We start from the raw sequence: 26,993 nt of genomic DNA, 5'->3' as shown, positions 1-26,993 counted from the left end.
CTGATGAATATTTGCCACTCGCATTTCCTGACTCTAAAAGCTTTAGTGTAATAAGGTGCCAGTACTACATTTCGACACTGCCACTGTGGACTAACTAATGTCTTGTACAAATTCAATATCACCTCCTTGCTTTTATTTTCAATGTCACTAAGAATAAAATCCAGAATCTAATTTGCCCTTTTTAATTAGGCTCTCCACTTTGAAGACTCCTATATTGATATCTCTGAAACATCAACAATTTATTAATGACAATAATACAGTACTAATACAGATGGTTCTGTTTCCTTTGGATTAGTTGAGTGACAGATACAAAATCCTGGCCAGGATTTTTGGGATGAAGGGTTTCCTAACACGGCAGCTGAAGTGTCTGTGGAGAATACTGGCTGCCCTCAGCCATTTAATGGCTCCAATAAATGTTAATTGGCTGGAGATGAGACTTCTGCCTCTCACTTGAGACAGGCTTGCCTCAGAGCTGCCAGCCATTTGATGTCCACTAGCTCTCTCTCATCCCAGCAGCACCAGAAGCTGCAATGGACTGAAATGAAAATCGCTTATTGTCACAAGTAGGCTTCAATGAAGTTACTGTGAAAAGCCCCTAGTCGCCACATTCCGGCGCCTGTTCGGGGAGGCTGTTACGGGAATTGAACCGTGCTGCTGGCATGCCTTGGTCTGCTTTCAAAGCCAGCGATTTAGCCCTGGGCTAAACAGCCCCTGCACAGGGGACAGGACTAGGACGACAAGCAGCCCCCCCGAATCTTAGTCCTAGGAGTTCAGGACCAGGCAAATGTGGGCGACCCTGGGGAGGGAAGGTAGGCAGAGGGGATGAGGTGATGTTGGTAGAGGGGCAAAATGGAGTGGGGAGATACTCACAGAGGAAGACCTTACCCTTCCCACCTGAGGCATGAACAGCATCCCTTTCCTGGCTCACCCCCTCTGCCCCCGGTCCTATTGTAAAATTACAGAGAGGCCAGAGTGAGTGGGAGCCTGCGGGTTACTTACGAATCAAGGGACTTTTACGTCGATACACTGGAGGAGATGGACGCCTTCATTAAGAAGCATGGACTCAGTTCAAATTTATGATGTTTGTTTGGTCCTTGTCTACTGCAGGAATATTGGGGTATCCTAAATATTGTTGTTTGAGGGTGAAATTATTCTTATCTTTCTCTGTTTTCTCTTCTGTCAGATGACGGATAATCTTTGCTCACATATGGTTTGGTTATTGCTGGGGGGCTAACTTTGATGAAAAGTGTTGTTTCTTGTCTCTTGAACTGGTGTTATATTCCCCCGGATGGGAACTCAGTTTTGTATTGGTATTGAGAGGTTTGTTTCATCTTCGAAACGTGTGATAAAGTTGTGTTTTTTTTCTCTATCCTGGAGGAGGACTGCCCTGCTAGCTTTAAAATGTAGCTGGTTTACAGGAGCGAGATTTGGGTGGGCTTCTCTCCGATGAGTTTCTCTTCTAACCCGATGTGGTGCCCACTTTAAAATATGGAGGCAAATTAAGCAGCATTACAAATTGGGATCCATATTATTTGCTGGACCTATGTGTGGCAAGCACCTATAAGCTCCATCAGGTTTAGACGTGTTGTTTAGGTCATGGGAGAGGGGAAGGGCCTCGGAGGTTTGGGGTATCTATTTTTTAAAAAAAATGTATTTTATTACATACGTGTATCAAAACAGGTTACAGCAAATAAACACCCTGGGAAACATACTTCCCAACAATCAACTATACAGTCTGTAGGGCAGCACGGTGGCACAGTGGTTCGCATTGTTGCCTACGGCGCTGAGGACCCTGGGTTACTGTCTGTGTGGAGTTTGCACATTCTCCCCGTGTCTGCGTGGGTTTTGCCCCCACTACCCAAAAAGATGTGCAGGATAGGTGGATTGGCCACGCTAAATTGCCCCTTAATTGGAAAAAATAATTGGGTACTCTCGATTTATTTTTAAAAACTATACAGTCTGTACAGATTTTCCTCTATTTCACCCCCTCCCCACGATGAACTGCCCCTCAAACACGGTCACAAACATCCCCCACCTTTCCTCAAACCCCCCTGAAAAGCCCCTTAACTGATACTTCCGCTAATCGCAGGAAGTCGTACAGATCACCCAACCAAGCCGCTACCCCCGGTGGCGATGCCAACCGCCTCTCCAGTAAAATTCGCCGCCATGCAATCAGAGAGGCGAAGGCCAAAACATCGGCCTTCCTCCTCTCCATGAGCTCTGGCTTCTCTGAAACCCCAAATATCACCACCAAAGTGTCTGAGTTCACCTCCTCCTCCACTATTCTTGCTAAGACCGCAAACACTCCCACCCGGAATCTTCCCAATTTTTCACAACCCCAAAACATGAGCGCGGGATTCGCTACCCCCCACCCAGACCTCTCGCACTCATCTGCTACCCCATGAAAGAACACACTCATTCTCGCATGAGTTATATGCACCCAGTGCACCACCTTAAACTGTATCAGGCTCATCCTTGCACAAGAGGAGGACCTGTTTACCCTACGCAGTGCCTCACTCCATACTCCCCTATTGATCTCCCCTCCAAACTCCGCTTCCCATTTCTCCTTGATCTTCACCACCCACTCGCCTCCCTGTTCCCCCAGCCACTTGTATATATCCCCAATTCTTCCCTCCCCTTCCACATCCGGAAGCAGCAGTCACTCCAGCAGGGTGTATCCCAGCAACCTAGGGATTCCCCTCCAGATCTTTCGTGCAAAGTCCCTAACCTGCCCCCCATCCCCCCACTCAAACCCATGATTCTCGCACAGCGGCGTTAGCACTGACATCCCTTCCATCTTAATATGCCTCCTCAACTGATTCCATATCTTAAGTTTGAAGGATCTATTTCTGAAGGGACGGTTTGCTCGTTTGGAGGTATGATCAGCCAGGTTTCAACTTCCAGGACAAACTTGTTCTCTTAACTCCAAGTACATGATTTTGTTTGAAAGGCTTTTCCCTTTTCCCAATGGCTCTGCAACCCTCTTTGTTGAGTATGATCCTACTGCTTGCAGGGTCTGGTGGGAGAAGCATTTCCAGCTTCCAAGAGCAAATCTTTACAATGGAGATGGCCCCACTAGACGAGGTATGGGCAAAATGGGAGGGAGAAGTGGAACTATTTTTAGACGAAGACGTGTGGTGTGAGGCCCTTCGTAGGGTGAACGCAACGTCCTCCTGTGCACGACTTGGTCTAATCCAGCTCAAGGTAGTACATAGCGCTCACCTAACGAAAGCTATGTTGTGTAGTTTCTTTTTGGGAGTGGAAGACACGTGTGAGCGGTGTTCGTGGGGATCTGCTAATCACACCCATATGTTCTGGTCGTGTCCCAGGATGGCAAGCTTTTGGGTCTCATTCGTTAGCACCATGTTGATGATTCTTCACATTGATCTGGAGCCTTGTCCTTCGGTGGTCATTTTCGGGGTATCGGACTCGCTGGGGTTAAGGGTAGGGGTGAAGGTAAATATTCTCGCCTTTGCCTTGCCAATAGCCTGGAGGCAAGTTCTGCTGGGATGGAGATCTGCTGCTCCCCCCAGTGCCTCGGTCTGGTTGGGTGACCTTATGGAATTTCTGCATCTAGAGAAGGTCAGGTACACTGTCAAGGACTCAGTCGAGAGGTTCTACCTGAGATGGCGGACATTCATTTTTTACTTAAAATAACTAACCATCATCAGCTGTTAGGAGGGGAGGCGGGTGGGCGGTAGCGGGGGTTAGCTGTTAGTTCTCATTGTTGAGGAAAGTGTGTTTCTTTCCTGGGTGGGATTTGCATCGTTGTTTTTTTTTAAGGCTACTTTGTAATATTCATTTTTCCATGTTGTTATCGTGTATTTTGTTTGACATACATGGAAATTCTTTAATAAAAATATTTTATTAAAAAACATTGAGTATCACGGTATTACAAACGATTAAAAGAAGCTTGGAAATCAATTTGAGATTCATCATGTTTATTAGGGCTTCATATTGCAATGAAATATTAGCAGGAACTAGCAGAGACTCGCAGTACATTTGCAGTTAAATTAGTAAATATATTGCATCGGTACTTCTTTAAATATAGCTTTTGGATTTGGGTTTGTTGTCACGCGTACTGAGATACAGTGAAAAGTACTGTTCTGCGTACAGTCGAGACAGATCGTTCCTTACATGAAAATATAGGACATACGATAGATACACATGTAAGTACATAGTCACAGACATCGAGTGGAGCATATGGAGTGTAATGCTACTCAGTAGAGAAGATGCGTGGAGTTCAGCCCATAAGAGGGTCATCCAGGGGTCTGGTAACAGTGGGGAAGAAGCTGTTATTGAACCTGTTAATGTAGTTCTGAGACTTTTGTATCTCCTGCCCGATGGAAGAGAGAATAACCCGGGTGGGAGGGGTCTTTGAGTCAATGGATGAGAGGCGGGTTCGCGTGATGGACTGGGCTGTGTTCATTTCTAGTTATTCCTTAATGGAAAACAAAATCAAAACTGCTCAGTCGTAAGGAAAAAGAGTGCATGAAGCTATGTGTAAAAACAGGCTGAGAAGTATAAATACAAATCTTGTCAAGCTTCTGGCCTTGTGATTTGTTTATAGAATCATAGAATCCCTACAGTGCAGAAGGAGGCCATTCAGCCCATCAACTTTGCACTGACATTCCAAAACATCTCTCCACCCAGGCCCACTCACCCACCCCATCCCCATAACCCTACCTGCAAATCCCTGGACACTAATGGGCAATTTAGCATGGCTAATCCGCCAATCCATCTAACCTGCACATCTTTGGACTGTGGGAGGAAACCGGAGCACCCGGAGGAAACTCACACAGACACAGAGAGAATGTGAAAATTCCACACGGACAGTCACCTAAGGCCGGAGTTCATATTCATAGAATATGAAGGTCTAATTGCTAACTCTTTTCTCTTGCGTTGCGAAGACAGGGCTGAATATTATTTGAAGAATAAATACTACTTCCTTGAAATCCGCTTGATTTATTTTCATCATCGAAGAAAACTGCTGCCTGACGACAAATCTTTTTCCTTGACAAAGTCATTGTTTAGGATTCAAGTTGCATAGCAACATTAATACTGCTCCTTCCTCGAGTCTACGTTTGTGTAGTAGCCTTCCCATTGGAGTTAGGCCGTGTAGAAACTCTGGAGGATATAGACTGTTATCATCCGCTTTGTCTGCAGAATCAACACTGATGTGTTCTTTAAATTCACCCGAAGCTTTTCTAAAACCTTTCTTTAAAGCCTAGGAAATCATGGGCACTGTAAAACAGCTTTTTAAATCATAGGTGGCACTCCCCATCTCATTCCTTCCATCTTTACCATGTCATCCCCATTCTACTCTTGCCATCCCCACCCCACTCATCAATCCCATCCCTTCCCTCACGAAAACAATCTCTCCAGCCAGGGTAACTTTGCTTTTGGGCTGCTCTTACCTTCTGTTGTTTTATTTCTCTACCTATAGCAGCCTCCCTACCCACCACCGCCATCTAATGTTGACAGCTGCACACACATCATGCGCTTCAGCCCTTTGCACGCCTCATGTGTCTCCGCATATGCCAAGCAGCAGTCACCAGCAGAACCGCCCCCTTAAACTGACCAATCAAAACAATCTCGATAAACACAGACTGGGAATTATTGAAGAGAAGATTCTCTAACTTTTTTCTTTCTTCTGATTTTTACCCTTTTTTGACTTGGAAGACAGTCGGAGATATGCCTGCCATTGTTGCCTTGCATGAGGCTGTAGCAAACATAACTATCTCTTCAATTTTCTATTTTGTCCCTCCCTTACTGTCTAGTAACACCTATGACCTCCACTCGGAGCCTTCCTGCAGCATCAGCATGAGAAATTAGAGGCACAGCTCCATATTCTATTTCTCTGTGCCCCAGTGTATTGGAACACTGATTGTACCACATTAAATTCTTATTCATTTAAAATTCCATTACTCAAGTTTTCACTGTGCTATGCACTCTTTTATTCTAAGTCGAGTCAGAGTGTGTCACATAAGACCTGGAACAAAATTCCACTGAAATAATTAACCCTACCCTTTCCACAATGTAGAATCTGTTCTTTACCCGTTCATTTAATCTCTTCAGGTTCTGCATCAAGGGGCAGCACGGTGGCGCAGTGGGTTAGCCCTGCAGTCTCACGGCGCCGAGGTCCCAGGTTCGATCCTGGCTCTGGGTCATTGGCCGTGTGGAGTTTGGACATTTGCCCCGTGTTTGCGTGGATTTCGCCCCCATAACCCAAAGATGTGCAGGGTAGGTGGATTGGCCACGCTAAATTGCTCCTTAATTGGAAAAAATGAATTGGGTACTCTAAATTTTTTTTTTTTAAAAAGGTTCTGCATCAATGTTCCCGATCATCCAATTGTTAAAAAATAAAATTCCCAAACATTTGTCCTATCACATATTTGCACTATCCGGTCCCGGCTCCTTTCTCGCTTCAGTTTAAATGTCAGTTTGCTTCAGTTGAATTAATATTGTGTCTGATTCAGGAGGCTTGTGGGTCAAATATCCACTCCTAGCATTGAACAAAATCCACTTCATTGTACTACTGAGGAGGTTGGTGCTAGGTTGTCAGTGCCAATATCTTTCAGATGTGAAGTTAGACCGAAGCACTATCTGCCTGTTTAAATGAACTCGAAAAAAGGTCTTGTGCCACTTTTGTGAAGTTCTTTGAAGTTGAGTTCTTCCGGAGTCCTAGCCAAAGCACGTTAAACTAATCATTCATCTCACTGCTATTTCTGTGACCTCGAAGTGTGCAAATTGACTGCTACAGTTGTATACACAACAAATGACTACACTACAGAAAAACATTGTCTATGAAGCAATTTGTGATGCCCTGAATTCTGGAACGTTTTATTTAAATGCAAGCTTTTATTCTTCACTGTCCCAGCAGAAAGGACTATTAGAACCTGAAAATATTTGATTGTCTCTCTTATTCCTTGAACTATCTCCTTCAATAATAGAAATAATAATAATAATCTTTTTGTTGTCACGAGTAGGCTTACATTAACACTGCAATTAAGTTACTGTGAAAAGCCCCTAGCTGCCACATTCCGGCGCCTGTTCAGGTACATGGAGGAAGAATTCAGAATGTCCAAATTACCTGACGGCACATCTTTCGGGACTTGTGGGAGGAAACAGGAACACCCAGAGGAAACCCACGCAGACATAGAGAACGTGCAGACTCCGCGCAGATAGTGACCCAAGCCGGGAATCAAACCTGGGACCTTGACGCTGTGAAGCAACAGTGCTAACCAATGTGCTACCGTGCCGCCAGTGCTGGAAATACTCTGCCGGTTTGGCAGCATGATCCTTCATGGAGATTCATTTTTGATTCCAGACATATCTATGTTTCTCTCTCCACGGAGGTCGCCAGCGCTGGTGAGCTTTTCCAGCACTTTCCATTTGTATCTCGGATTTCCAGCACCTGCAATATTTTACCGTCACTTTAGTTTCAAATCCTGTTTGCAACCAAATATTTATTCAATTCTACTTCAGTGAAGTCAATTGCTTTAGCCACAAGTGCTTTTTTTGTGGGGGGTCTGTTCCACATACCTGTTATCCTGTATGGGGAGAGAAGCGACTTCTGTTGTCTTCTCTTGTGTGATACTTGTAATTTTTTAAAGCTGTATCATCTGTTTTTATGACTCAATATGGCCTATGAACAATTGCATCACCTATGACTTATGAGCATTTTCAAAGCCATTATTCTCTGTGAGTCATATTTCCAGTGAAAACCCTTTCACCTTAATGATCTTCCTCATAATTTGGAGCTTTGAAACCCAGAATCATCCATGCCATCTCCAAATGTTAAAAATATGCCAATCCTAATAAGCTATGTAGGGTTAGAATAATTACTTTTGGCTTATAATTAAGGTTTACAGTTTCTCCTCAGTAACACCTACCCAGGTATTGCAATATTCGCTGTCTCTTGACTTGCTGTAAAATTAAGACACTCGGGTAACAAGTCATGCTGTGAGCGATTAGTGTAGAAACTCAGATTTTATTGCAGAATGTTGTGTCATTTCAAATCACTTGCCCTATTTATATCAAGTGCTCGCAAAATATAACCAAGTATTTGATTCACTTATTTAATAGTGACTTCCAATTAACTAGAAACTTTAAATGAACGATTAATAATTTGATCATATACCTATTCCCTCCTCCACTTTTCCTAACTCCTCCTAGCTAATCGTACATTCATGGAAAAAAATATTATGCAAGTTTTTGGCAGCAAGAGTAACCACCTAATTACCTGTCAGGCTTTCACCCTCCCTAATTACTTTATTCTGTTTATTGTGATCCTTTTCTGGTAACGATTGGAGTGACAAATTTGTTATGTGTTTCAAAATGCCATCATCCGGGTGGCACGGTAGCACAGTGGTTAGCACTTGCTTCACAGCACCAGGGATCCGGGTTCGATTCCCAGCTTGGGTCACTGTCTGTGCGGAATCTGCGCGTTCTCTGCATGGGTTTCCTCTGGGTGCTCCGGTTTCCGCCCACAAGTTCCGAAAGACGTGCTTGTTAGGTCAATTGAACATTTTGAATTCTCCCTCAGTGTACCCGAACAGTTGCCAGAATGTGGCGACGAGGGAATTTTCACAGTAATTTCATTGCAGTGTTACTGGAAGCCTACTTCTGACACTAATATTATTTGGAAGGTCAAAAATCTTTGATAAGACCATAAGTCATAGGGAGCAGAATTAGACCACTCGGCCTATCGAGTCTGCTCTGCCATTCAATCATGGGTGATATTTTTCTCATCCCCACTTTTCTGCCTTCTCCCCATAACCCCTGATCCCCTTATTAACAAGAACCTATCTATCTCTGTCTTAAAGACACTCAGTGATTTTGCCTCCACAGCCTTCTGCAGCAAAGAGTTCCACAGATTCACCACCCTCTGGTTGAAGAAATTCCTCCTTAGCTCTGTTTTAAAGGATGTCCCTTTAGTCTGAGATTGTGTCCTCTGCTTCTAGTTTTTCCGACAAGCGGAAACATCCTCTCCATGTCCACCCTATCCAGGCCTCGCAGTGTCCTGTAAGTTTCAATGATTTCCCCCCTCACCCTTCTAAACTCCAACGAGTACAGACCCAGAGTCCTCAACCATTCCTCATACTACAAGCTCTTCATTCGAGGAATCATTCTTGTGAACCCCCTCTGGACCCTTTCCAAGGCCAGCACATCCTTCCTTAGATACGGGGCCCAAAACCGCATTCGAACAACAATTCTAAACTACAGAAGTAATAAAACATTTATGCATCAGTACTCACTTAATAGTCTGTGTAAACACTGTCTGCTGAGGTAGTAACATTAACAGTTTCACTTAAGCTTGGAAATTGTGATTCAGACGGCCAGAGTGACATTGTCTAAGTTCAGTCAGAATTATAAACCAGATAACTTTGGATTCTTGTGAGTCGAGATACGAGGCTGTAATATAATGAGGGATTCAGGTTATATCACAAACTTTGAGCATGAAACCCGTAAAATTTTAAAGCATCACTCAAGCCCTGAGATTGGATTGCAATTTCTTTCCCTTTCCACTCTCTCTTTATAATACTAGCAATAATGGGCGACAATTCAGAAAGAGGTCTGGGAAACTAGGGTTTTTTCATTAGAGCCGAGAAAGTTGGAGGGAATTGACCTCATACTGGTCTTTAGGATTATGAGAGCATAAGAGCTCAGCAGGCCTGAGAAGGTAAGTTCAAACCAAGTTTAATTCAACAACAAAAGCAAAGGCGACTTGAATCCAAAGATCCCAACCTCGACTACCATTCACACCGATCCCAGTCCGGGCCGGCTTTTCTAAGGTGATTTTTACGAGCCCCAGCTGCTGAGCCTCTGCCCACTAACAGGGGAGCTCATATTCCATGTGTCCCACAGGGAAATCAATTGATGACCCCCATGGGTCTCCTGGACATTTTGCCGGTGGCTGTACCTCTAGCAGCAGTGGGTTGGATCGAGGGGTGTGTATCATGTCGGGGAGGGCACAGGTTCCTATGGGAAGTACTTCTTGGCTAAAGGATGGGGGTTTGAGGGACCGATTAATCCGACATGGCTCTCTCTGGGGCAGGCTCCCTGCCCTTCATGTGGTCCGTGTATTTTCGCACAGTCTGTTCTCTAGTCTTGACCATGTATGGGACTGGCCCCGTTCTCTCCATTATGGTCCATGGGAACCAATGGGCGCCATCCCCAAAATTCCAAACATGGACTGCGTCCCTGGTTTAATCCCTCTTTAATATTCGGTGTTGGTGATACCCCTTTTGGAGGCCCTGCTTCTTTTCCACCTTCCCGCCAAGGTTCGGGAGGCATCGGACTATCAGGAATAATGGAGGTGCTATCCCGGTTGTAATAGGTAGTGTAGTTCCATAATTAAATAGAAACTGTGCCAGCTTTGTTTCAATGGAACCTGTCGTCTGTTTCTCCGTGCCTTGTTTAAATGTCTGGACTGCCTGGTCAATCAGACCATTTGAAGATTGGGGAAGTTCAGATGTGTTTCACTCCATTAGTGCACATAAACCTCTGAAAGTCCTCACTTTGAAGGTGGTACCATTGACAAGCACCTCTGGAATCCCGCTGGTGCTGAAGGATTGGCACAGCTTCTCCACAGTGATTCGCAAAGTGGTGCACATCCATCCACTATGAGTGGGCATTGATCAGGATCAAAAACATTGACCCCATGAAGGGTCTGGGGAAGTCAGCATGCAAGCGTACCCGGCATGTCCCGACTACTCCCAAGGGTGAGCGAGGCTAACAGACGGAACTTCTAATGCTCCAGGCAAGCCGCACGTTGCTGCACCACTCGCTCAATGTCGCTGTCGAATCCCGACCACCACACGTAACTCCTAGCAAGCATTTATATCTTGGAAACATCCGGGTGTAAGCTATACACGTCGTGTAAGATGGTTCGCTGACCTGGACAGGGATAACCATGCAGGAGGAGGCTGTCATCCACATTGAGATCCTGCTCTTTAGTCAGATAGGCCAACAGTTCCTCTGGGAGTTTCCCTTGTAGTCGCCATGTAGGACGATTTGGTGGAGCTTCGCAAACATAGCGTCCTTTTAGGTCCAAGTGTGGATTTGTGCAGCTGTGGTGGGTAATGTGTCTATAAATTTAATGCTAAAATGACTTTGTCGGGCAGCATGGTGGCGTAGTGGTTAGCACTGCTGCCTCACGGCGCCGAGGTCCCAGGTTCGATCCCGGCCCTGGCTCACTGTCCATGTGGAGTTTATACGTTCTTCCCACGTTTGCGTGGGATGTGCATGTTAGGTGGATTGGCCATGCTAAATTGCCCCTTAATTGGAAAAAATGAATTGGGTACTCTAAAGTTAAAAAAAATTTCAAAATGACTTTGTCTGCCACTGGCGGGGGACGGGTGGGGGTTGGGGTTGCTTACAGACAGTGGGAGGCAGCTGAGGGCATCCGTGTGTGCAATCTGTGTGCCTGGATGATATTCATACACTGCCAACAGGAATGCCAACCATTGGATTCTGACCGAAGCTATTGGTGGTATCATTTTATCTTCCCTAAAAAGGTCAAGTGAGGGCATATGGTCCGTGATTACCGTAAAATGATACCCATAGACGAAATGACGGAATTTCTTAACTGCAACAATCATGGTCAGTCCTTCCTTTTCAATCTCTGCCTAGCGGTGCTCTGCGTCAGCCAGAGACCTGGATGCATAAGCTCTCAGCCGCTCCGTCCCATTGTTGCACCGATGGGACAGCACTGCCATAGTGCCATATGGAGAGGCATAACACGTCAGAATGAGTGATAGCCTCGGCTTTTTACTCCACATTTGCAACCTGTCCTTATCGACGTCGTATCCCAGGTATGTGAGCTCTTTTACCTGGAAGATGCACTTGCCCCTCTTCAGGTGGACACCCACATCAGAAAATCGTCGGATGACCTCTTCTAGTTTGCCCAGGTGTTCCTTTCCATGTGGTTCCTTTCCATGTGGTTCCTATACATCGCCCAGGTAGACAACCACCCTGGAGAGCCCTTGGATGATGTTTTCCATTATCTGCTGGAAAATCGCACTCGCTGACGACACTCTGAATGGAAGTTGGATGTACTCGTACAACCCCCTATGGGCGTTAATGGTAACTCATTTTCTAGATGCCGTGTCCGGCACCAACTGGAAGTACGTGTGGCTCATATCCAGCTTCATGAATGAGTGACCGCCGGTCAGTTTCACGAATAGTTCATCGATATGTGACATGGAGTACCTGTCCAAGCTGGAGGTCCTGTTTACTGTCATCTTGTAATCATCACACAGGTGCACCGACTTGCCTAGCTTCAGCACCGGGACCACTGACGCTGCGTGTGTGAACTGGACTGGGCCTATGATGTCCAAGGTCTTCAGCCAGCTCAGTTCATCATCCACCTTCGTCAGCAGGGCATTTGGGACTGGCTGAACCCTAAAATATCTGGGTTGGGCCTCTGGGTCAACATAGATGTTTGCTTTGGCCCCCTTTATTAAACCACCAGTGCCCATCGGAAGATTTGTTGCCAGTGCATGGAGTCTTTGTAACCAGTCATGTCCTAGGCAGTTGGGACTGGATCCTTGTACACTACCAGTGGTAGCCTGATTGACTGTTGTCCATGGGTAACCGGGGTTACCGTGGTCCCAATTGTGGTCAGTGGTTCCTCTGTGTATGTTGCCAGCAGGGCCTTGGTGTCTTTCAAGCCCACGTGCTGGATTCCCAAAAGGAGCTTATGGAACTTTTGTTGTCCGATTAATAGAGACAGTAGCCCCCGTGACGCTTTCCATTTCGATGGGGTGACTGTTAACCTGGAACTTTATTCTGATTGGGCTGCTTTGGGATCCGTAACGCAATTTAACTACCCTGCCCGAGGAAGGCGACTTGTATTACCTGGCCAGGGCCACTGTTAACTCTGGTAGTCCCAACCGCCACCGTTTCGGTGACTGCACTTTTGTGGCTACTCCTCTGTCCACTGTGGTGATGTTCCACGAGCTGTGGTGGCTCTTAGCCATCGGCTCTCACCACAATTTGATTTGGTGATGACTGGGTCACGTAAGTCCTACTCTTGGGGGATGCCGCGCCTCAGAATAAGGGCCTGCCAATGCTGTGTATGCGTAATCTATGGAAGCCTGGAGCACCTGGACCCCCTTATCCACGTTCTCGTGGGAGAGCCGACAATTCTATGGCCCTTTTCAGATCCAAGGCTGGTTCCGCTAACAGCTTCCCTTTGAGTTGCCATATTGTTAATGCCGCACACCAATTGATCTCTCAATCTCTTCGAGATGGATGGGCCAAAGTCTCAATGTTCAGCTAACTTGTGAAGGCGTGCCAGGTGTTCGCCTGACATATTGAATTGGTATCTCTGCATTATTATCGCCGGCTTATGGTTGAAATGATTCACAACACGTTTGCTAAAGGTTCCCGAGTCTGGGGACGTCAGGTAGGTGAGGCTCTTGACTACGCTGAATGTCGGGACCCTGCAGGCGGTCAGGAGTATTACCTTTTGTCAGTTGTCTGCAACAATACCATTTGCCTGGAAGAAATACCAATCCATTCGACATACTGGGCCCAGTCTCCTACGCCTACGTCAAAGGCCCCTAACCCTCCAAAAAGTTGCATTTTTAAAGTCTCACTGACCTCGCTCTCAGGCCAGAGATTTCCGGTAGAGTTAGGACATCCAGGATGGCAGCTGTTGTTTAAGGGGAAGCAGATTGTTTCCAGTTGTTTAAGGATCATGAATAAAAAGCAAGATAAAAGAGTAAATGAGATTTAGAACTGAAAGCAAGAGAAACCTGAAGTTAAAATAAATTCATTTCCAGGATTAAGTAGTTATGAGAAAAACTATGCCAGCATTCAAGATTAGGTTGGTCGATAAGAGAAAGGAAAGGGGGTTCAAAGGGATGGAAATGGCAGGATAAACATGAATAGAACTATTTGATATAGAACAGGGCAGCATGTTAGCACAGTGGCTGGCACAGTTGCTTCACAGCTCCATGGTCCCTGGTTCGATTCCCGGCTTCGGTCACTGTCTGTGAGGAGACTGCACGTTCTCGTGTGTACGTGGGTTTCCTCCCAAAGTCCAAAGGTGGATTGACCATGCTAAATTGCCCTTAGTGTCCAAAAAGGTTAGGTGGGGTTACTGGGTTACGGGGATCGGGTGGAGGTGTGGACTTAAGTAGGGTGCTCTTTCCAAGAACCGGTACAGACTCGATGGGCCGGATGGCCTCATTCTGCACTGTAAATTCTATGATTTGCTAGGTGGTAAATGCTGAAACACACTAATTTGGCTAAATAAGCTGTTCTTGTGTTAATTTGTATGTAAAAGCTAGCAAATGCCTGCACTAAAGTAGAAGAGAGAAGAATTTCGTACGAGCATCTCGATGCTCCGAAAACAGTACCAATGCTTCAATCCTTACCTTACTCGCTCTGATCCAGTGTTTGTCAAAGTGGGGCTTGTGAACTGTGAGCAGGTCGCGGGTTGCTATAAAATGGGTTAATCAAAAGGTCGCCAAAAATGACCCCCCAAAGATTGTCTGACTGTTTTTTCCATTTCTCTCTGGGTAAATTCTGCCTGCACTACAGTGTATGACCACATGAGGCTGATGTCGAAGCCGGTGCCGTGGACTTCCTTGCATCCTGGGGTCACTGTTACAGTCACCGCCACCGACACAGCCTCCAACAGCGACTCTCATTTCTGCAGCAGCTTATCGGCCAGGTTAGTCAGCACCTGCAATCAAAACTGAAGAGTTTAAAAGAAAAAATCAATTCTCTTTAAATTTCTTTCCCGAAGGTACCCCTTCTGCACAGAGTTAGTTTCCAATAATGCATCATACTCTTTTATGGCAGCTCTACATCTCCCACCCAAAACCAAATGACTGCTTACTGGAATATGTTTCCACAAGTGCCCCAGTCAGCAACCTGTCGTTTGAGGACTCCCATATACAATATTTAGAAGAGAATTCCTGAGTTTCCTGTGGGGATCTCCTCGTCTTTCAATTGGCCAATGTTATGAAGCTGATTCATGTTTACCCCATTCTGAACTCTGATCTGGGGTGTCGGGTATGGGTTTGGGAACTCCATCCATCCCAGTAAGGGGACAAATGCATCTGTTCAGAGATTTCTATTACAAGTTATTTAGATCTCAAAATAACAAAAAATAGAAAATAAATTTTTATTTGCAATTTTTACATTTGAACATACAGAAGTGCCAGCAATGAATGTGACATTTTTAAAAGTAATTATGGAAAATCTATTGTGAATGTAGCTTGAGTCGTGAGAGTCGGCCATTTTGTAAAAGTAGGTCACCTGAGAAAAGTTTGAAAAATGCTATTCTAATCACTCTTTGTATCAGTTTTGTTCATAATTAGATCATTTTAATCAAGTAGTTTATTCTTTTCCACAACTGTTAATTTCCATAGCACAGGTTTGGGCTGTGGGGACATTCTATGACGTTTACAGTTTCTGATTAGAAATTGTGACATTGTGACTGCAGGCTAATTGAAAGATTCTCAGCGCATATTATGACATAAATAAATGTACTTTACTGTCAGACTGCTGTTCTGAAATTATCTAAATGATCCATGAAATGAAAAATGAAATGAAAATCGCTTATTGTCACAAGTAGGCTTCAAATGAAGTTACTGTGAAAAGCCCCTAGTCGCCACATTCCGGTACCTGTTCAGGGAGGCTGGTACGGGAATTGAACCCGCGCTGCTGGCTGCCTTGGTCTGCTTTAAAAGCCAGCTATTTAGCCCTGTGTTAAACCAGCCCCTGAACTAAATGTGGTAGTACAAATGAGTATTAACTGGTGTTGGTCACTACAGATCATTCTAATTACCTGCAGACTACCAACACCCCAGCCCATCATCCAAACCCACCTCCCATCACATATGAACACACATCAAAGTTTCTCCTATATCCATAGAGGGAGTGTAATATTGCTTAAACATCCGCTACCAAGTTTCTTCTCAACAGCAATTTTAAAGCTAAAAAATCCAGGAACATGAGTTAACTGGGAGACTTGAGTTGTGGTACAGATATCTCCATGATAGTGGGGCAGGTTTGTGTGTCGCATTGCATTGTAGTCTGCATGCCTCATTGAGGATTCTTCTGCCTGATTATTTGCTGCTTGCGTTCCAACATAAACCATTGATCCCCTGTAGAGGCATGTGCAGGATGAATGACAAAAGCCAATCTTTTGGTGCTCACAGAAAAATCTGAGCCAAGATACCAATTTCTGAAAAATAGCTTCAACGTACTTTTTGGGGGTTTAATATAACTTCAGATGGATATTTAACTTTTCATAAATGCTATTGTGCAATCTTACACACTTCTTATTCCTCTAAGTTCCATTTCACCTCTCCCAGCTCATTAGAACTGGCCTGTCCTCGGCTCTGTCATTCGCCTTTCATTGAGGGGAGGTTTTCTGACACAAGAATATAGTAAACGTTGAACAATATAATCCCGAGAAATGGAAGAAATTGATGTGAATGTTAGGGGGGGGGGGGGGGGGGTTGTGGCGATATTGGGGGGGGAGTGAGCCTAGGTAGGGTGCCTTTCAGAGGGTCGGTGAGACTTGATGGGCCGAATGTCCTCCTCCTGTAGGAATTCTATGGTTCTATGGATGTACTTGCTAACTGGGATGCAATAGTAACATTTGTTTTTAACCATTCTTGCACTTGTAAAGAACTCATCACGCATCTTTATTCTGACAGTTAGCTCACACAAGCAGCTGTTCCATGTACAATGTTCATCACCAAACTTCTCCAAATGCTGTAAAATGTATTGGTCTGGGTCAGGCAGTGATTGGTACACACAAACTACTTTTTCTTCTTTCTCCAGTTCTTACCCCGTGTTCTCACGATTTCTTGGACTAGCCAAGAGTGTTAGACTAGGGTCATCCTCCAGAGTTCTTCAGCATGATTCCAATATCTGTTACTTTGTACCCTTTTGGAGAGTGAAGCCGTGGAGATAAAAGAGAGCAAGAAAGAGTAAGACAGAGAGCGGAGCTGGGGAGATAAAAGAGCACGAGAAAGCGAGACTGAGAGTGGAGGGCTAGCTTGGAGGTTGGAGCTCCTGAGGTGACGCAGGGCAAGTGGAAGCAGCTGATTCGATGAGTATGGTCAGGTAAATATTGAATACTTTTATCACTTAAAGTTTGTACGGTCTATATTTTGTGGTCTATAGTTTGTAAGGGTTATTTTCTATAGTAACGAGGACCAAGGAAGAAGGATCCGAGAGTAATTGATTTTGAGTATTTTCAAGAAGGTTTAATTTAAAGCGGTAAATCATGGCAGGAGAGCTCAAAGCTGTGGTGTGCTCCTCCTACCATATGTGGGAAGCTGGGAACATTTCCAGTGCACCGGGGCAGGAATGTGTCTCCAGCTGTAGCTCCTGGTATTGGTTTCAGAGCTGGAGTGGTTGGGATACTGTGAAGCATTCAAGAGGCTGAGAGTATCGTGGATACCAGCTGTGGAGAGGTAGTCACACACAGGCTAAGACACCACAGACAGGAAGTGAATGGACAACCACCAGGTAGAGCAAGAAGACTAGGCAGGCAGTGCAGGAATCCCCTGAAAAGCAGATATACAGTTGAGGAGGAATGACCTCTCGGGGTGGGTGGGTGGGGGGGGGGGGGGAGGGGGGGAGTAGCAACAGACAAATCTATTGTAGTATGGTTGGCTCTGCAGCAGAGGGAATGACTAAACAGTGTTGGAATGCAATAGTTATAAGGGATTCTATTTTAAAGGGAATAGATAAGCATTTCTGTGGCCACAAAAAAGACTCCAGGATAGTATGTTGCCTCCTTCGTGCTCGGGTCAAGGATGTCTCGGAGAGGCTACTTTGGAGATTGAGGGCGAAAAGCAAGTGGTCATGGTACACATTGGTACAAATGGCATAAGTAAAAAAAAAAAAAAAATGAGGTCTTGAAAGTAGAATATAGGCAGTTTGGAAGAAAGTTGAAAAGTAGGACCTCAAAGGTATTGATCTCAGGATTACCCCCAGTGCCATGTGCTAGTCAGAACAGAAATAACAGGAAATATCAAATTAATACGTGGCTGAAGAGATGATGCGAGGGGGAGGGTTTCAGATTCCAGAGCCATCAGGACTGATTCTGGGGAGGTGGGACCAGTACAAACTGGACGGGATACATCTGGGCATGACTGGAACTCATTTCCCAGGGGAGTATTTACTAGAGTGGTTGGGGATGGTTTAATGACAGAGGATGGGAACCTATGCAAGGAGCCAGAGGAAGGGGAAACACAGAGAAGAATAAAGGGCAGAAAGGGGAATAAGAAAAGTGATAGGCAGAGAAATCAACGGTGTGAATCAAACAGGGCCACAGTGAAAAATAATGGGAACAGGACAATGAATGTTAAAAAAATAAGTGTGTGGAGCATTAGCAGTAAAGTGAATGAATTAATTGCACAAGTAGATGTAAATGGGTATGATATAATTGGGATTACGGAGACATGGCTGCAGGGTGACCAGGGATGGGATCTGAACATCCAGGGATAATCAGTATTTAGGAAGGACAGACAAAAAGGAAAGGTTGATGGGTTGCATTGCTGGTTAGAAAGCAAATTAACATCGAGCAAAGCTATTCAGCGGAATTTTTCATCGGCGGGATCCTCTGGTCCGCCGGTAGCGCCCCCTCTCCCGCAGGTTTCCTGAAGGTTTGAGGTACCACAATGGGAAACCCCATTGGCCAGCTGCGGGAACAGAGAATCCCGTTGCCGGCGGGGGCGCGCCGCACCGGAAAATGCAGCTGGTTGACCAGAGTATCCCACCCATTAGCTCTGATGATGTGGAATCTGTATGGGTAGAGCGTAGAAACAGCAAGGAGCAAAAACATTAATGAGGGTTGTATATAGACCCCAACTGTAGTGGTGATCTTTGGAATGGCATTAAACAAGAAATTAGAGACATGTGTGATAAAGGAACATCTGTAATTGTGGGTGACTTTAATCTGCATATCGATTGGGCAAATTAAATTAGTAGCAGTACGGAAGAGGAGGAATTCCTGGAGTGTATACGAGATGGTTTTCTGGACCAATACCTTGAGGAACTAACTAGAGAATAGGCTATCCTAGACTGGGTTTGTATAATGAGAAAGGAATAATTAGTAATTTAGTTGTATGAGGCCTCTCTGGGAGGAATGATCATAATATGATAGAATTCTTCATCATGATGGAGAGTGACGTAGTTGATTCTGAGACTAGGGTCCTGGATCTAAACAAAGGAAACTATGATGATATGAGGCACGAATTGGCTATGATGAATTGGCGAATGTTACTTAAACGCATGATGGTGGATAGGCAATAGCAAACTTTCAAGGAGCGCATGGGTGAACTGTAACAGTTGTCTGTCACAAAGATAAAGCAGTAAAATGTGGCCAGACCATGGCTTACAAGGGAAATTTGAGATTAGAGTTTACATCCAGGGAACAGGCATACAAATTGGCCAGAAACAACACCAGACCTAAGGATTGGGAGCAGTTTAGAATTCAACAAAGGAGGTCAAAGAGATTGATTAAGAAGGGAAAAATCAATTATGAGACTAAGCTTGCGGGGAACATAAAAACTGACTGTAATAGCTTCCATTTAGTGAGGACAAATATAAGTCAGAAACAGGGGCATTTATAACCGGGAACAAAGAATGGCTGACCAATTAAATACAGACATTGGTTCTGTCTTCACAAAGGAGGACACAAATAAAGTAGTAGAAATATTGGAGAGCACAAGGTGTAGTGAGAGGGAGGAACTGTAGGAAATCAGTATCAGTAGGTACCAAAGCATATGAACAAATTGTAGAGATCCTGCAAGTACACTTCACCAAAGCCTTTGTTGGTGCCGAGTGTTTCATTCCACAAAATACATCAAGGAGAGTGAGAAATCAAAATTTGTGACTGTATTAAAAAGTTTTGCAGAGTACTGTACGTTCGCTAATGTGCTGAATGATACAATTCGGGACAAATTGGTCTGTGGCTGCAAAGTGAGCAATAGAGAAACGGTTGATAACCAAGAGTAACCTTACTCTGAAAAAGGCCATGGAAATTGCTGTTTCAATTGAGCTGGAGTTGGCTGCGAAAGAATCTCAGCAACTATATTAACACTGCAATGAAGTTACTGTGAAAAGCCCCTGGTCGCCACACTCCGGCGCCTGTTCGGGTACACAGAGGGAGAATTCAGAATGTCCAAATGACCTAACAGCACGACTTTCGGGACTTGTGGGAGGAAACCGGAGTGCACGGAGGAACCCCACGCAGACACTGCGAACGTGCAGACTCCTCACGGACAGTGACCGAAGCTGGGAATTGTTATGGGCCAGGATTTAGAGAACCCCAAAGTGTATCATGGAGTTCACCTGACCCACAACTTTTAATAGATTGTGGTACGGGGAGCACATGGCCCACTCTACAGGTGTGGTACAGCAGAAATGGAAAAGTATTTTTTAAAGTAAAACAATGTTTATCCTATGAACTCAAGTTAACCTTTTTAAAACATACAGTGAACATCTTAGCAACCATCAATTCAAATATAACCCCCAAAGAATACAACACTAAGTAATCCTTAAGCTGTCCTTTTAAAATCCATAAGACCTTTTAAAAAAAACTTTTAAACAGAAGCACATCAGGTTAAAGTCACCAAAGGATCGCTTTACAGTCTTTAAATTACAGAGAGAGAGACTCATACACCTGGCTGTGACTGCAGCTTTCCAGCTCTGAAAACAAAAGTAAAACACACCCTGCAGCAAACAGCCTAAAACGAAAGTAGAAAGCTGACAGACAGCCCAGCTCCACCCACACTCTGACATCACTGATAAACACCCATTTCGTAAAGATACATTTCTTAAACACACATTTCTTAAAGGTACTCTCACATGACAGAATCAAACCTGGGACCCCGGAACTGTGATGCAACAGTGTTAACCACTGTGCTACCTTACCGTCCTGGAATATCGTGTGCAGTTTTGGGCTCCTTGTCTGAGGAAAGGTGTTCTGGCTGTAGAGGGAATGCAACAAATGTTTACCAGATTGATTCCTGGGATGGCGGGACTGATTTATGAGGAGAAATTGAGTCAGTTAGGATTATTTAGAAGTTTAAAAGAATGAGGGAGGATGTCATAGAAACCTAAAAAATTGTAACAGGACTAGATTGGGTCCCAATAGCAGGGGAGCCAGAATCAGGAGCATGGTCTAACGATACGGAATAAACCATTTACGACTGAGATGAGGAGCAATTGCTTCACCCAGAGAGTGTGAGCCTGTAGAATGTGTTACCACAGAGGACATTGAGGACAAAACATGGTGGGCGTGGTTGAGTGCAACGTTGCTGGGAGAGGGCTTCCGCGGGTTTCATAGAATCATAGAATTTGCAGTACAGAAGGAGGCCATTCGGCCCTTCGAGTCTGCGCCAGCTCTTGAAAAGAGCACCCTACTTAAGCCCATGCCTCCACTCTATCCCCGTAACCCAGTAACCCCACCTAACCTTTTTGGACACTAATGGGCAATTTATCATGGCCAATCCACCTAACCTGCACATCTTTGGACTGTGGGAGGAAACCGGAAGCACCCGGAGGAAACCTTATGCCTCGCGGGATATACCTACGTCCCGCGAGGCGTCGGAATCAGAATCCTGCCCAAAGGGGGCGTGACCAAACGGCACACACTTAAATAGGTTTTAAACCTACTTAGGCGGGCTTCCCCGGGGTCTACTGGCCTCCCTGGATTGATCGCCCTCCCCAGCGAGGCCGCAGCCGGTGCATTTCAGTACTTGTCCACACAAACGTGGACCAGGTGGAATGGCACCCAGGGGTCTCCCTGTCCATTGGAGGCCCATGGGTGGTCAGGGATAAGGCAGGGTGGCTCACTGGCCCTCCCTGCTGAATGCAGGCACCTTGGCACTGCCAATCTGGCAGGAGCACTGCCAGGGTGGCAGTGCAACGGTGCCCAAGTACCACAGACGGACTGCCAAGTGTCAGGGCCCGAGGAGGGCCATGCCCATGAAAGGTGGATGGAGGGTGGGTTTGAAGGGTGGGGATCCAGGGTGGGCCGGTATGGGGCCGAAGAGGGGGGGGGGGGCAGGGATCCCAAAGCAGGGTGGTAATGCCCATATGTGTGAGGGTGACATTACCCATGGGTGGACGGTGTGGGAGGCCACAAGCTCATATAGAGATCGGGGCACCCTTTCAAAATGGCAATACGATCTCTGAGTTCAGCTGCCCAGTGGTGATAAGAATTCTAAGTATGGGCTAAACCGGAGAGAAACTCTCCAGGGCCCCAAATAGTGACTCCGTGTCGTTTGGTAGCGGTGTTGACCTCGCTGGCCGAGCCTGCGGGAAGCCCCCTGCAAAATCAGCCGTAAATGAATGTTTCCATTATATTCCACCCTGTATGTTTTCAAGAAGGAGTTAGATCTAACTCTTGGGGATAAAGGAATCAAAGTATATGGGGGGAAAGCGGAAACAGGTTGTGGAGTTGGATGATCAGCCTTGATCATAATGAATGGAAGAGCAGGCTTGAAGGGCTGAATGGCCTCCTCCTGCTCCTGCTCCAATGTTACAGGGGTCGACTTGGATATTATATTATTATGGCCACATTGTTCTAAAAACATTTTCTTCAATACAGAATATGAAATAATTTGTTGAGTTCTTTGTTTAAAGCATGGAGTAAGAGCCCACTCAAATATTTCCACCTTGCCTGAAATTCTAGAGCTTTCAAATGTACCTACTGAGGGGACTGGGGGGCAACCATGCGTGGCACCACCATGCCAACCCCTGAATCGTGCGTACCAGTTCCTGGGGCAACCCTTGTCCCTGCCTGTTTGCCCCAACAACCACCCACAATGGCGGCACGGTGGTGCAGTGGTTAGCACTGTTGTCTCACAGCTCCAGGGTCCCGGGTTCGATTCCAGCCTTGGGTGACTGTGTGGAGTTTGCACTTTCTCCCCGTGGGTTTCCTCCAGGTGCTCTGGTTTCCTCCCACAGTCCAAAGATGTGCAGGTTAGGTGGATTGGCCACGCTAAATTGCTCCTTGTGACAAAAAGGTTAGGTGGGGTTATTGGTTTATGGGGATAGGGTGGAGGTGTGGGCTTAAGTAGGGTAATCTTTCCAAAGGCCAATGCAGACTCGATGGGCCGAATGGCCTCCTGCACTGTAAATTCTATGATAACCCCCAGCGACTGCCGACGCATCTGGCCATATGACTGAAGGCTATCGCTAACCGGGAATTGGCAATCGTGATTAAGTGAGCACTTCACACTACCCAAGTGGATTCCCGTGGGAAGGCGGGCCATGTAGCATGTGGGCGTCATTGCCTAGCATCCCAATCACACCTTGATGCATGAACACTGTGCTTGAACACTGCAGGAGGCAGCAACATACACGCAGCAGCCAACATCCGAAAACCCAGGGGGTGGGACACAACTTTGGGGACATGTCCACGGCCAGAGGGTAGGTGAGTGCCACAGGGAGGGCGAGATGCCTGGACACATGGGCCAAGAATTTGGAGGTCAGCCCGCATTACGGAAGAAGGTAGCGGCGGATCCAGCAGACCTCAGTCTGCTGCTTCGCCTGGGAGTTCCTGCCTTCACTTGATATATATCAGCAGCAGTGTGGTGGTCACCAGATTGTGCCCCAGAAGCCTGACCACTAACATGTCTCACTGAGGTGATTGTATCTGCGCTGGTGGAGGGTGAGAATGACAGCTGTGACACGGCTAGTGCGGTGGCATCCTTGGAGCTCTCCTCCGAGGTGGTCTCATGGGAGACCCGAGATGGGCCGGCGATGTCGGCTGGCGGACCTGCGGGAGAATGGACATGTGATCAGTGGGAGGCATGGGTCAGTCAGTAAGGCAATAACAACTCCTGTTTGACAGGTCCTCCCGGTGGTTCTTCACCTCTGCGGCATCCGCCAGCCTCCACATTGGTGAACGTCCTGTCGTCAGCCACACTAGTCACTTCCAGGCCACGCTTCTCTAAGGTTGTGAGGATCCTGATATCTGGCACACCACCACCAGGCTGGGCCCTTTCCTGCCGATTTGTGGGAGTGGTTTCCCTGAGGAGATTCAGAGGGCATCATTAGTCACATGCGTGGTTCGCAATGGTGGTGGTGGGGGGTGAATGTGTGTGTGGGGGGGCGGGGGCACTGGAGGCCAATCCGCCTGGTCACACTCCCCGAGCTCACTGCCGCCTCCACCTTGTCCAGGCAGCACTGGCTGCCCTATGGTTGACCCTCTCGGACCTTCAGGGACACAGGACACCCCTCTTCGCCTCCACAGTGTCTACCAGCCTCTCCAGGTCAGCGTCCCCTCAGCGACCTGGGGCTAGTGTCCTCAGCGCATTGTTGCGAGGTGGCTGGGGTTAGCTGAGCAAGTGCAGCTTAATTGCTGCTCGACCAGTTAGCGGGGGCTGACCAGCCGGTCCTGGCGAATCAACTGGCAAGCCTTCATTTACAGCGAGGAGCCCGTGAGGCCTCGCTAAGTGGATCAATTAATGTTGAATTGCATTGCCGGCCTCACTGGGCTGAGCACTGGGAAACATGTGGCAATTCCCCCTAGCTACAACACCTGGGTACGATTCTTCGGAAAGTGTTCTAAGTGCTGACGCCGGGACAGAATTCGAGGATTTCTACGACCGCAAAACTGATGCCGCACCTGGACTAATTCACCGACTGTTCAGGGGCTAGCATCAGCACCATGTGTAACACAATCTATTCTGATGAGAAATGGCACGGGTTATGCCAGGTCTGTGATTGATACTTGGGAGGCTGCCGAGCTGCAGCCGCATCTGCACATTACACTCCCCACACACACACTCATCCCAGCCAACAAGTTGGCACCGGTTGAGCTGGAGCACGCCCATTCCCGCTGATGGATCGGCTGGGGCCAGAGGGCACCTCGGTGGGGGAGCACCCATACAGCCTGTGGCACTAGGTTCACAGCGGCATGTGCAGCCACATGGCTACCTTGCAGGCCACGGCAATGGTGCTCTGTGCCCATCCACCCTGGCCCCATAGCCCACCTCCTGACTGCCCCCACTGCTCTCCCCGGCCCTGGCAGAAGCCCCCTGACCAGCAACACAACTGTCAGCAAACTATGGCGATGTTGGATACTTTCCGTACCCCCTCCCCATCTCTCTCAACAGCCACGGCGCCTGTTTCACGATTTTTAAAAGCACAAGTGAACCTCGTCATCAGGAATTTACCCCAGTGGAGGCGGAGCATCATGGAGGCCCTAGAGTATACCGGGTCAGGACCGCTAATGATATTGCTGCGGTGTTTAATGTACGTGCGTTAAAGCCAGTGTCAAGGCACTGGAGAATTGTGATTTGCCGTGAAACCGGCGTCCGCCACAATTTTGGCGTCAAAACCGATTCTCCATCGACCAACAGAATCTCGCCTCTTCATCTTCTCTCTTCAAACTAACTTTCAGAGACTTGATTGATTTTTTGTATTTGTCTGTTATCAGTCATTTTTGCTCAGAATTGTTCATAATTGCAGTTAGAAGCTTTTCATATTGCCTATACAGTCTATCTGTTCTAATTCTTGATCAGGCTATTGAACCTTTGAGTGATTCTTTAAAATCACTTTCACTCTACTTCCACATGCGAGAACAGTTTCACATTCCAGCACGTATCTTATTAGGTGAACATGGAGGCCTACACAGTTTTGTACAATGGACATTTGTTTTATGTATTTATCCAGTTGCTATCCTGCTACTGCCATGCCAGGCCATGGTGCTCTTACGGGCGAGCTAGAGCTGTCAGCACCTAAGAATAGTCAGTCCATCAGTTTGCTTCAGAAACAAAACCTCAGGTAGTTTCCTGTAAAATGAAACTTTCAGACCCACCTATTCCTTTACCTATTTGATTCATATCAGGCATATTGCCAATTTCTGACACCTCAGATCAAATTTGTTAATATAGGTTGACAGCAATATTCTGGCTGGGCCAAGGATAGGCAAAATGTATAATTCATGGAGCAAGAGGTATGAAAGCCATCAGTGCCAAAAGAAGCTCTTGAGCCACCATGGATAATTATGGGGCGCAATTCTGCAACTTTGTCGCAACTGACTTGGTGTCGAGACGAGTCCGCTGAATCTTGCGAGAGGCCTGGATTGAGATTCTCGATGCTCAAAACATCACGGGAGATTCAGTGGAATCTTGCGGAGCATTGCGATCTTGATCTAGCTGCGCAATTTCCAGGTGTGCATATTTAAATGAGCCAACATGGCCTCAACCGGGCACCATTTGGTACTGGTTCACAAAGTCATGATGGCATCTCCGGGGGCGGGGGGGGCTTGCTGGGGAGTTGAGGCCCCTGGGTAGTTGGGCACTGGGCATGGTATCCTGGCGCTCCCCTGCCACAGTCAGCCTAGCACTATGAACCTGGCACCGTGACTGCCCCACCCAGATAGCATTGCCAAGCTGGGGAGGCACTGCCAAGGTGCTAGGCTGGCAGTGCCAGGGTGCCAGGTTCCAGGTTGCCTATGCCAAGGGTCCGGCCTGGGGGGCCTTGCCCATAATAGGTGGGATGAGGGGGTGCTCAAGGACCCCGGAAGCGGTACATTGAGTGAAGTGGGGGGTCCTGAAGCCACAGTGGGGGACAGAGGGGAGTCAAAAGATCTGGGCTGCCTTTAATAATGGCGCTCCGATCTGCGAGTAGTGACTTAAAGAGTCACTTCGACAGGGAGTTCCTTGCTGAGGCCAAATAAAACGGCAAAGTGCCTACACCAAGAAACACCCCGCTAAACTTTCCGTTCAGCGGACTTTAACTTGAGTCTGCTGAATCGTGCCCATGGGTTCATTGTTGATATGTATGAATAGCTTTGATTTGTTTCCCAGATAGTTAGATGTACTCTGTAGAAATGTTTAAAGGACCTGTAATGTAAAGAAAATCTTAGAAAACTGCAGTCATGCTGACTATATCTGAACAATTATGAGTTAAAAACATTTTTTTCCAATTGCTGCCTGCGGGGGCGGCGGGGGGCGCAGGAAGTGTTTGTTTAAGCTCCAATTTTG

General features: G+C 46.5%; 1 protein-coding gene across 5 annotated transcripts in view; it reads left to right on the top strand.

Annotated features, from left to right (window-relative positions):
• Positions 1–26,993, top strand: part of sytl4 (synaptotagmin-like 4) — a 125,632-nt gene that overhangs the window by 3,180 nt on the left and 95,459 nt on the right. Inside the window, exon 2 of one of the 5 annotated variants that reach the window (XM_072505254.1) lies at positions 14,557–14,689. The exons of the other annotated variants lie outside the window; for them this stretch is intronic. The gene's annotated coding sequence lies outside the window, so the exon portion shown is untranslated. The remainder of the gene's footprint in view (positions 1–14,556; positions 14,690–26,993) is intronic. 5 annotated transcript variants of the gene reach the window in all.

Source organism: Scyliorhinus torazame, chromosome 5, assembly GCF_047496885.1.
Source record: "Scyliorhinus torazame isolate Kashiwa2021f chromosome 5, sScyTor2.1, whole genome shotgun sequence".
Classification (NCBI taxonomy): Eukaryota; Metazoa; Chordata; class Chondrichthyes; order Carcharhiniformes; family Scyliorhinidae; genus Scyliorhinus; species Scyliorhinus torazame.
The sequence above is the reverse complement of the archived record's forward strand: the minus strand, read 5'-3'. Positions and strand labels throughout refer to the sequence as shown.